The sequence below is a fragment of the Salvia hispanica genome, unplaced genomic scaffold, assembly GCF_023119035.1.
Source record: "Salvia hispanica cultivar TCC Black 2014 unplaced genomic scaffold, UniMelb_Shisp_WGS_1.0 HiC_scaffold_13, whole genome shotgun sequence".
Lineage (NCBI taxonomy): Eukaryota > Viridiplantae > Streptophyta > Magnoliopsida > Lamiales > Lamiaceae > Salvia > Salvia hispanica.
In genome coordinates, this window is record NW_025951582.1 from 2,769 (window position 1) to 13,732 (window position 10,964).

Here is a 10,964-nt window from a genome sequence, read left to right on the forward strand (position 1 = left end):
CGCCGCCCACTAGTGTCCCACTCTAATTCCTCACCAGTAATAGCCGCAAATTTTCAATTTTTAGGCAAAAGATTGTTTTTTTTCAAAATTTTGGAAAATCTGTTCATTGGGGCATATGGGTTTTGCGTTATCTTGAATGATCATTAGATTTTTAAATTTAATTGCAAATCTTGCAACTGGCAATATTTTATTTATCCATTTATGGACTTTGAATGTAGGACAACGGACTTAATCAAAAGGATTGGACCTTTTGACTTGAGTTAGAAGGAAACAGCTGAGGGTTAGGAAGGAAGTGGCGTTGGAGTAAATACAATGGATGGTTTAGGCGAGAGAGGACCACCAAGAACTCAACATTGGGATTAACGGCAATTTAAATATTGATAAGCTTGTTGCTGATGGCAAATCCAAACTCAATTTGGATACTGGAAAGGATAGAGGAAGCACTGTGCTAGGGAAGAAGACAAGGATATGGCTCCGATGGCCGGAAATTCAATCCACCGGTCGTCTCACGGCGCAGCTGGACCTCAGTGGAGCTGCAATACAGGGGAATTTCGAGGAGAAGGATCCCACCATTCTGCTGCCTAATCAGTCTGATGATATCTCACATTTGGCTTTGGATATTGGAGGTAGCTCTTTATGTGCTTGTTGGTTTTAGCTGTTGGGAGAAGATTGCTGTGTGTGTGTGTGTGTAGATTTGTGAGCCTTTATAGTGTGTGTTCGTGCTAAATATATCTACAAATTGATAATGGCTTGGCTTTCTATATGTATCCATCTTTGTTGCCTTCCAACATATGTGATTGCATTTTGGAAGATAGGTTATGTATTTCTATTGAAAATTGTTTCATATGATTCAGTACATTGCCACAAAGTTAGCTATATTGAGTTGAACTTCCTCGAAAATTCTCCGGAGTTCACTTTTAGAATGTAGTTGGTTTCACAATGGTGTCCCGGTAGCTGGTTTGAGAAACTATCACGTCACTCGATTTTGAGGATACAAAGTTAAATTACATTCTGTTGTCTTGACATTAAGTTGCATGTTACATTACAGTTATAATTGTCGTTATTAAGTCGGAATCTAAATGACATCGGCGGATCTCTCATTAAGTTGGTGTATTTCTCAAGACACGAGAACCAACCAGTCAATGACAGGAGTAGAAGGATAATCAAGGCAAGACTGGGTATCACCAATTTCAATAGAAGGAGCTTCCCAATTCTTGGTGGAGGCTGCACTTTGTAAATTTGAGACTGCTAAAATCAACGAAGTGCTTGGATTTCATCTACTCTAAGCAGCTCCATCGTGGTGGTATGTTCTCTAACTTATCTCATGCAGATTTAACAGATCCTGATTTGGAATGTTATTTTGCAAAATTCCATGTGATTTTGAAGTTCTGATGTTTGCTCTAGGAATGGATTCACGTAGTTGGCAAATCGAGGGTCCAAATACTGAGAACACTGTAATTAAGGTATTTCTTTATGGACTAGCAGCAGCTTCTCTACTGTGTAGAAGCTAGTTTGTTAAAAGGTGTTGTCTTAGTAGAAAATATGATATACTGTGTATGCTACGTTGAAATATGAGGAAATAAATCTCTTAGTATCTTTTACTTTTGTACTTGAGTTACTTGTGTATAAATGTTTGCTTGGTTAACCATGCATTCCTTATATGGCAGAATTAGATGAACATTTATTGAACTGGAACACTTCATTGTTTTCATTAAACTTCCAAACTGCATTTACCTTGGTGATGTGTATTAATTCTACCATGGATGAACTTTGTGAACTCAAAAAAGGCTGACTTTCTATTAAAACTTCGATTATCTGTTCTGTAGAGTATGTTCACATGTTAAAATCGTGGTTATTTTTATGAGGAGAACTTATAAAAGTTGATATACTATGCATGACAGGAATTCTATGCCCATTAACTTGAAAATATTGGGTGAAGGCAACAGGCGGTGGGGCCTACAAGTTTGCTGATCTATTCAAGGAAAGCTTGGGATAAGCATAGAAAAGAGGATGAAATGAATTGCCTGGTTTCAGGGCAAATTTTCTGCTCAAGGTGTGATTGCATTCCTTTCATTATCTTAACCTCTGATTTGAACATTGTGAATGTTGATATGTAAATCAGTTTCCTTCTTACATATGTCATTTCTGTTCTGAGTTTATCAGCCTTTGATTCAGCACCTCTGATATTCTTCTTTCTATTCCCAACTCTATTGTTGTGCTTTATGCAGGCAATTCGACATGAAGCTTTCACACATATGGAGGGACGGAAAGAGTTTGTGCAGCTTGACTCCAATGACTTGTTTCCATACCTTCTGTCAACATAGGATCGGGTGTCAGTATAATCAAGGTATTATCTTATTTCATCTGCTCCGATTTGTTTCATTACATATAAGCTCTCTACTGATTTACTGTAAATTCAAGCTACTGGGTTACAGGTTGATGGGGATGGAGTGTTTGAGCGTGTTAGCGGAACAAATGTTGGCGGGACATATTGGGGTCTTGGAAAGCTTTTGACCAAGTGTAAAGGTTGTCTTGATCTGGTGGTTCATGTTTTGCTTTTCTGAACTCCCTACTTTACACTCTAATGCTGAGTCATATTCTATCGTCCTATAATTAGTTTTGACGAACTCTTGGAGCTGAGCCAACGGGGAGATAACAGAACTATTGATATGCTTGTTGGGGATATATGGGGGAATGGATTACTCCAAGGTATTGATATTCACGCATAAGCAAGTCTCGTCGCCTATATAAAGTTTGGTCCAACATTTACAACGTTTGAACTGACATGATATCTGCACCTTAAATCAAATTCTCTCAGTGGTGATTTCATATATTCTTACACTCAAACTATAGAAGAATGTCCATCTCCTAACCTCTTTATTTAGGGACCTATATACATATATTACATCAAAGACAATTTTTCCTTACATTCCGGTTCATTAATTTCCACAGATCGGTCTTTCTGCATCGACTATTGCTTCCAGTTTTGGAAAGACTATTTGGAAAATAAGGAGATTGAAGACTACAGACCTGAAGACATATCTCTGTCCCTCTTAAGAATGATTTCGTATAACATAGGCCAGGCAAGTTTGGTTTCAAAGAAAATCAACAGTTACTAGTTGCCTATCAAATAGGAGCAGCTACAAGAATTACGTATCATCTGATATGATTACTCTTATTTGCAGATATCTTACTTAAATGCGTTGCGTTTTGGACTTAAGCATATTTTTTGGAGGATTTTTCATCAGGGGCCATGCCTACACCATGGACACAATCTCATTTGCTGTCCATTTCTGGTAATATTTTCGGGATATTTTTATCCAGAAACTATATTTGTCTCTCTTCCTGATCAGCAATCTAATGAGTAACAACTGTATTTGTTTATTACTAATATTTTAGGCTTCTGTTATGTTACCACACTTTAGGTCTAACGGACAAGCACAAGCTATGTTTTTGAGGCATGAAGGATTTCTCGGTGCTTTAGGTGCATTTCTTAGCTATGAGAAGCATGGATTAGACGACCTTTTGGTCCATCAGTTTGTAGAAAGGTTCCCAATGGGTGCACCTTATATTGGAGGAAATGTCCACGGTCCGCCTTTAGGAGATCTGAATGAAAAGGTGGGCTTCCGATAATCAGATCATATTGTAGACTGCTTTATTACTTTTCCTCTCTCTCTCTCTCTCTCTAACACACACACACACACATACCAATTACTTATGCATATATGTCCCCTAAAAATAGAGACTTGGGGACAACACAGGTTTTAAGGCGAAATTGATAAAGAAAGAGAGGAGGAGAAAAGATGGTTGAAGCAGTGTTAATGGATGGTGGGTTCCACATTATTAGTAGTGTTTAGTTGTGAAAATGATTCCAAAAATGGAAGTACGTATATTTGTACAATAGCATAGTGAGACAGTAAATACTGACTAGTGAGGCCCGCCATCACTTCTCCTGTTGTTGTAATGGCAAAGCCCTGTGTATATATGTCGATGGCTAAAAGCAAAAAAAAAAGAATGGGGTGTCAATTACTTGACTCCATATGTAAATGATAAGTAATTATGAGAATATATTCTTCACTTTTTCTTCTTTTTCTTCTAATACTTTAGCCCGAAAGTCAAAGATTCCTCGGGAACATGAGAATATATTCTTAGGATTTATATTTTATTTAGTGGAAAATAATCATGTGGGGTTACAGTAACAAGTGTACTTCAAATACTTTAGCATGTGACAAATTGTATGGTGGCAGATATCGTGGATGGAGAAGTTTGTGCTGAAGGGAACTGAAATCACTGCTCCTGTTCCGATGTTGCCTCCAGGAACTACTGGCCTAGGAGGCTTTGAAGTTCCGTCATCCAGAGGTGATAGCTTACGCCCCGACGCTAGCAAACTAAACGTGGCGTTCTCCATCTTGTACCAAGTTTGGAGGTGTTTCCTTTGTTGGCTGATCCGAAAACGTGAGCTAACTACTTGATCTCCTTATCTTACACGTATATCGTGATTGCTGCATTCTTATTACGATTTCTCGCATGATGTATCTTCATTTTACAGATATGAGCCCAACACTATAGATCTTTCAGATCCTGGAGAGCTCAGTAAGTGCGATACAAAATATATGCATATATTTTCTTCTCTTTTGATACCATAAGCATAATAAATTTCCTTAAACTACTGTTTCCGAGCCTTCAATTTTGTAATGTTTGTCCACTGCCATGTAGGTATTGGTTTACCGTGCTGTCCGATCATATGCCCGACCTTGTTGATAAGGTACTTCAGATTTTTAGAATATGATTAAATTTCGTGTCCATTCTCAATCCTAGAAAGAAGTATTGCATGCTTATTGATGAACCGACTATTATTAGAATCATCGTTTTCTAGTCTGTGGCTTCTTGACATGCTGATAACGAAATTATGGTCCTCGTGATCCATCCTTGTATGGGTGTGCAGGCTGTGGCTAGTGAAGGTGGTACCGATGATGCCAAGCGAAGGGGTGATGCATTTGCTCGTGCATTCTCTGCTCACCTCGCAAGGTGCAGATATGTTGACTACTTAAGCTCCATATCCCGGGACTTTCTTATTGAAAGATTTAAATTTGATATACGTGTAATTGAGTGCCTATGACTTTGAGCTTACACGCTACAATCGATAGCATATTCCAGTTTTGCATTTGAGTTTTCTTATCTTACTATCTCTTAAACGCCTTTAGGTTGATGGAGGAGCCAGCAGCATACGGGAAGCTGGGTCTCGCCAACCTCTTGGAGCTACGAGAAGAGTGCTTGAGAGAGTTTCACTTCCATGATGCCTACAGAAGCATTAAACAGAGGTAATAATTCCTTCGACTTATGATTCGTGTAATATAAGATGCATAATTATGTACATAAAACATTATGTTTTAATTGATAGTTCAGTTGTTTGGGACTGAAACTTGTCATATTCTTATATCTTCCGCTCCATCTTTTTAACAGGGAAAACGAGGCATCACTTGCAGTTCTTCAAGATTTGTTAATGGAACTCGATAGTATGAATGAGGTACTCATTTAGCTTCCCGGTGCTTCAAGGTCGAGTTTTAGCATAGTTTCCCTTTGCATAAATTACATTTCACCTAGAAACTAGTCATGGTACGAGCGTAAATAGCATGTGAGCTTGCACATTATCTTTCATGCTAATGGATTTATGTCGTCTTTTTCGTTCTCCCTGAAATTTGAAAGCATTTTCTTGTCTTCAGGAGTCGAGATTGCTTACTTTAATCGAAGGAGTACTTGCTGCAAACATCTTTGACTGGGGATCCCGTGCTTGCGTTGATCTCTACCATAAGGGCACGATTATTGAAATATATAGAATGAGTCGTAACAAGATGCAAAGACCTTGGCGGGTTCGTTTTAACTGAATTTTTTTATTTTTTAGTAAGTATGAATTCATGTCAGCAAGTTTCTGATTTTATTTTCTTGGGTTTTTGCATATTCAGGTGGATGATTTTGATATTTTCAAAGAGAGAATGTTGGGTTCTGCAGAAAAGAAGCCTCACAAATACAATAGAGCACTGCTTTTCGTAGACAATTCCGGTGCTGATATCGTCTTGGGAATGCTTCCACTCGCAAGGGAACTTCTCCGACGAGGGACTGAAGTAAGTTTTATCCTCTCAATGCCTCCCCTTTTAAGATAGGGACAATAGCCACTTAAATCATGAAGTTTGGTCAAATTTCCATCAGTCCTATAAGGTTTGAAAACGAAATATTAAATCACGAAGTTTCATTTTTTTTCAATGTCACAAAACGACACTGATTGATTAAAATAAGAAAAGAAAATACTTTAATAAAACAACCTCGCTTTGAACATCACCAAAAGGCATTGTCTGTCCACTAACGGGGCAATTGAGAAAAATTGGAACTTTGTTGATCATAATTTGACTGATTTTAATTGCTAGTATCCCTTAAAGATATAATCATTCATTTTACAGGTAGTGCTGGTCGCAATTCCTTCCCGCCCTGAACGACGTGACAGCAATGGAGCTACCTGAAATCGTAGCCGAGGCTGCTAAGGTTCGTCTCCGTCTCCTTTCTTACACACACACACACCTTCTTTTTCTTCAAGAACGAAGACTGACTCGTATACTCAACAACAGCACTGTGACATTCTCCGAGCAGCAGCCGAAGCAGGGGGCCTACTCGTGGATGCAATGATCAACGTCCAAGACAGCCCTAGGGAACGCTCATCATCAGTACCGTTGATGGTGGTGGAAAACGGGTGTGGAAGCCCGTGCATCGACCTGCGACAAGTGAGCTCAGAGCTGGCCGCTGCCAAGGATGCTGACCTGGTAATTAATAAACTGTTTTATCCAAAACATGTTAGTACAATTTTTCTAGTCCAAAGTCGAAACATTTCACGATGTGTCTTCTCGCTACCAGGTCGTCTTGAAGGGATGGGACGATCGTGCATACCAACTTCAACGCGAAGTTCAAATGCGACGCTCTCAAGGTCATATACAAAAAAAAAATAAAAAAAATCCATTACTTTTCTTCTTTTTGTTTGTTACTAAAGTTTGATATGAATGCAGCTGGCGATGGTGAAGAACCAGCGTTTGGCTGCGAAGCTCATCAATGGGAATATATATGACTGTGTGTGTCGATTTGAAGCAGCAGAGAACTCTAACTGAGCTCATCATTTACATATTTATAGTTACATTCTTCAACTTCAGTTCTTGTTGGATTATAGAATTTATAGATGTGATTTGAAGGTGTTGAATAATTTTTTTAGATGAATGAATTATCTGTAGTATTAATTTTATATGATTCTTATTATACTCCATATGATGATTGTGCTAAATTAGTAGTACTACTATCTTTTTAAGTATAATTTTTTGGGAAAAAAAATAGATTATATTTCTCTTGGGGGGGCTGATATGCATTATTTAACGATGATAATTTCGTTAAATTAAAATTTTTTTTCTATATTTTGTTGTAGTACGATGGTAAAGATTATACTATATTTTTTAACAATGATTCACACCAAATACTGGACTTCTTCCTACTTCCTTGTCTGTTTTCCATTGATCACATTCCAGTTGGGTGATCATATATTTTAAATTTGAATATTATATTTTCATTGTTCTCATTCCTTGGAAATTTTAAATTTTTCACATTTTTGATATTTTTTTTCTTTTTCAAATTTTTTTAAAATACTCTTAAGTCATGATGGGCATTTTGATACATCTATACATTCAAAAAAAAAAAAATCAGGCACCAAAAGATAAACTTAGAAGTAATTTAGATACTGTAATATAAAAAACAAAATTGTAATATACTATAAAATTATGCCCTATAATATGTCTTTCATCTTAATAATTAATAATCAAATCATTTTTAAAAATTGACGCGTAATTAAATCTTTCTTGTAAATAATCTTTTAATAAGTGAGTACTACGAAAATATATTTGTTGGTTATTAAGTAAAATTATATTTATTCGTTAAATCAATTTAACAAATTCGTGAAATGATATGAATTATGATCAATTACTTGGAATTAATAAACATAAAATTGTTGATGTTTCCAATATTTATTTTAGTAAATGGTGTCTCCCCACGAGATGTCGCACCAATTTTCGAGATGTCCACATAACCGCATAAAGTATACACAAAAATATACCTCCGAGTTGGTTTCTACAACATGACTAAAATAAATATTGAGAATAAACATCAGCATTTTGTTTATTAATGATAAAATACAAATTGACGTATTATACAAATTTCAAATTATAATTTGGACCGTTAAAAAATATCAATAAATAATAAAATATTAATATAAAAATATATTAACACTTATCCATATAGCATACACTGTGGCATTTTTTAACTATTGTTTTTTAATATGTTAACATTTTATAATAATACGGATCATAATTTAAAATTTATATAATATTTAGAATTTTCCTTTGATTACGTGTCATGTTTATTTACCCCAATCAATTTCTATAATACTCCACGAATTGGTTAAATTGATTTAACTGATAATTGTAATTTTAATTACCTTCCAATGGATATATTTATATAATATCTACTCATAAAATGATTATTTTTACGAAAAAAGTTTTATTAAGGTGATGATAATATATTATGAATATCTATTACTACAATATGTACTATTTTTAGGTGCCTAAGTAATTTATGAACGTGGAAGTATATTAAAATATCCCTCATGGCTTGGAACCATTTTAGTTCAACAAAGTGTAAAAATAAATACCTGAAATGTGCAAATTCAAAATCCAGATTTCCCACATTTTTCCCCTGGAATCGCAACATACAAACAATAAAGTTTAGAGACCATTTATACATAGAAAATTTACTCATCCGTTTAATAATAACTACTGGTTATTTTGGACGTTCTAATTTTATCCTTTTTAGTAAAGTGAATATAGTTTAAACAATTTTTTTCTTACTACCTTATTCTTTACTTTTTTTTTCATTTTCAACTTTACTCTCCCTTTACTTAACTTATCTAACACAATTTTTATTACTTTATCCACAATTTTTTAATTTTTGTGCCTAAAAGAAACACCCTTCTTATAAACCGATGAAGATATTTTTATATGAATTTTATTTCAAAGAATAAAAAACAATACGGGAAAAATTTAAATGAATAATAGTAGTACGGATAGTATTTAATTACAGTAATAATTAGAAAATGATGTCTACTAATAAATACACGCACAAATATGTATAAATAGAATCAAACGCACGCATTAACACGTGTACTTAAATTTAATTAACTCTCATTTTTCTTTATTTTGCCGTCGATCTTCATTGTTTGTTGTTACCATTCCAGTTTTCTCAGAAAAAAAAACCCCCTCTACTTTTCTAGCTTTCTCTTCCCTCTCTCATCCCCATTACTGGTTGCGGAAAAATAAGATGCTCCACTTTTTCCAACAGGTTTAATTAATCGCCATTCCATCATTTTTTTTGCCATTTCTGATTTATGTATGTGTTAATTTTAGCTCTTTTCGCGGTGTGATTTTGCTTTAAATTGTTGGGTTTCTCTTCATTCTTGTTATGCCTAATTTTCTTGAAAATTGCATGTGCCTCTGTGTTTTATATTCCTGTTTAAATTTTTGGGATCTTTGACTTTCTGTGTGGAGTAGTAAAAAACAAATGGGAAACTATTTGACTCGAGTTTTCTTTCTTGAAACAGCTTTTAATTTGATGGGTGTTTGATTATAGGGGAAAAAAGGTGTAATCTTTGAGGCACATTCTTGAAATGGAAAGTGGGAAGAAGGCAGAAACCCTAGAGGAGGGTTTGTTGAGTAAAATTTAGCCAGGAGGATATATTTTCTGGGAATAGGGGAGCTTTGTTGGTTTGTTAAGTGGTGTAAATGAGAAGTGTGTGGGTGATGGTTGGGGGAGTCGAAATGAATTAAGCAATGGGAGTTAGCAAGACTGTTTGGTGAGGGGGTTGATGGTGTTGCTGGAAAAAGGGATGAGTGAAGAGTTTTTACGGTTATCCCGATGAAAATCCGTGGTCTCATTGCAAGGGAAGGGGGCAAGATAATGATGTTTTGGTGTTTAAAGGGGGAGTTGGAAAAGTGGGAACGATGGGGACGGAGGTGAAGGTTGAGGAGGAATCTGTGGAAAATTAGGTGAAACTTTATATTGTGATGAACCTTTCACAAAGGGGAGATTGAGGCGCCTGTGGAAACGTGGTGATGATTGCTCCCTCTGATCCGATTCTTCAATAAAGATAGAAGTTTTTGGTCATTGGATGGAATTTCTGATGATGATTTGGCCCAAACCCCGGGAAATGCAAGTCGGGAGGGGTGACTTCAAGAAGTTTTTCCCCCCGATGATAATGGCACCCCTTACGGGTGTTACAGATTTGAGATCCAAGTCTGAAGGGGGGGGAGGCATTATTGGTGAACAAGAACGCATGTTTGATTGGTGATCTCGTAGGGATTAAAAACTCAGTCAGGGGGCCTGGTATTATTTGCCTTCACGGTGGGAATGATATGGAAAGGATGCCTTGTTAAATACTATGGCAATTCAAGATTGTTTGGTGTGACATTGCAGACTTAAGGTCTTTTGTTGATTACTTTGAACAGATATCGGGGGAAAATAACTCCCGAAATTTTTTAAATTCAGTTGAGAGGGCATTTGTGAGATTGGGTTTCGGTGCAGTTAAAGATGACTTTTCCGGTTTCCAAAGGGCAGTGCAGTTAAAGAAGAAAATTTGTTTAAGGAGAAAGCAAGATGATTGACGTGGGGCATTATCTCAGTTCCAGCCTGCATCATTTTTTGAGAAATCAGGATCTCGCCCCATCTATGCATGCACCTGGTAAAATTGAGTTGATGGTATGAAAAATCGTTTGTCACCATTCTATCGTTCCCGGGACATTTTGAGTTGCCCTGCAGCTGCTCATGTCAGATGTGAAAGATGAAAACGCACGGATATGTTTGGAGATGGTGAAAACCTGTGGAAGCCA

General features: G+C 36.2%; 1 pseudogene; it reads left to right on the forward strand.

Annotated features, from left to right (window-relative positions):
• Positions 1 to 453: 453 nt before the first annotated feature.
• LOC125198218 lies at positions 454 to 7,194 on the forward strand (annotated as a pseudogene).
• The last annotated feature ends 3,770 nt before the right edge of the window (positions 7,195 to 10,964 follow it).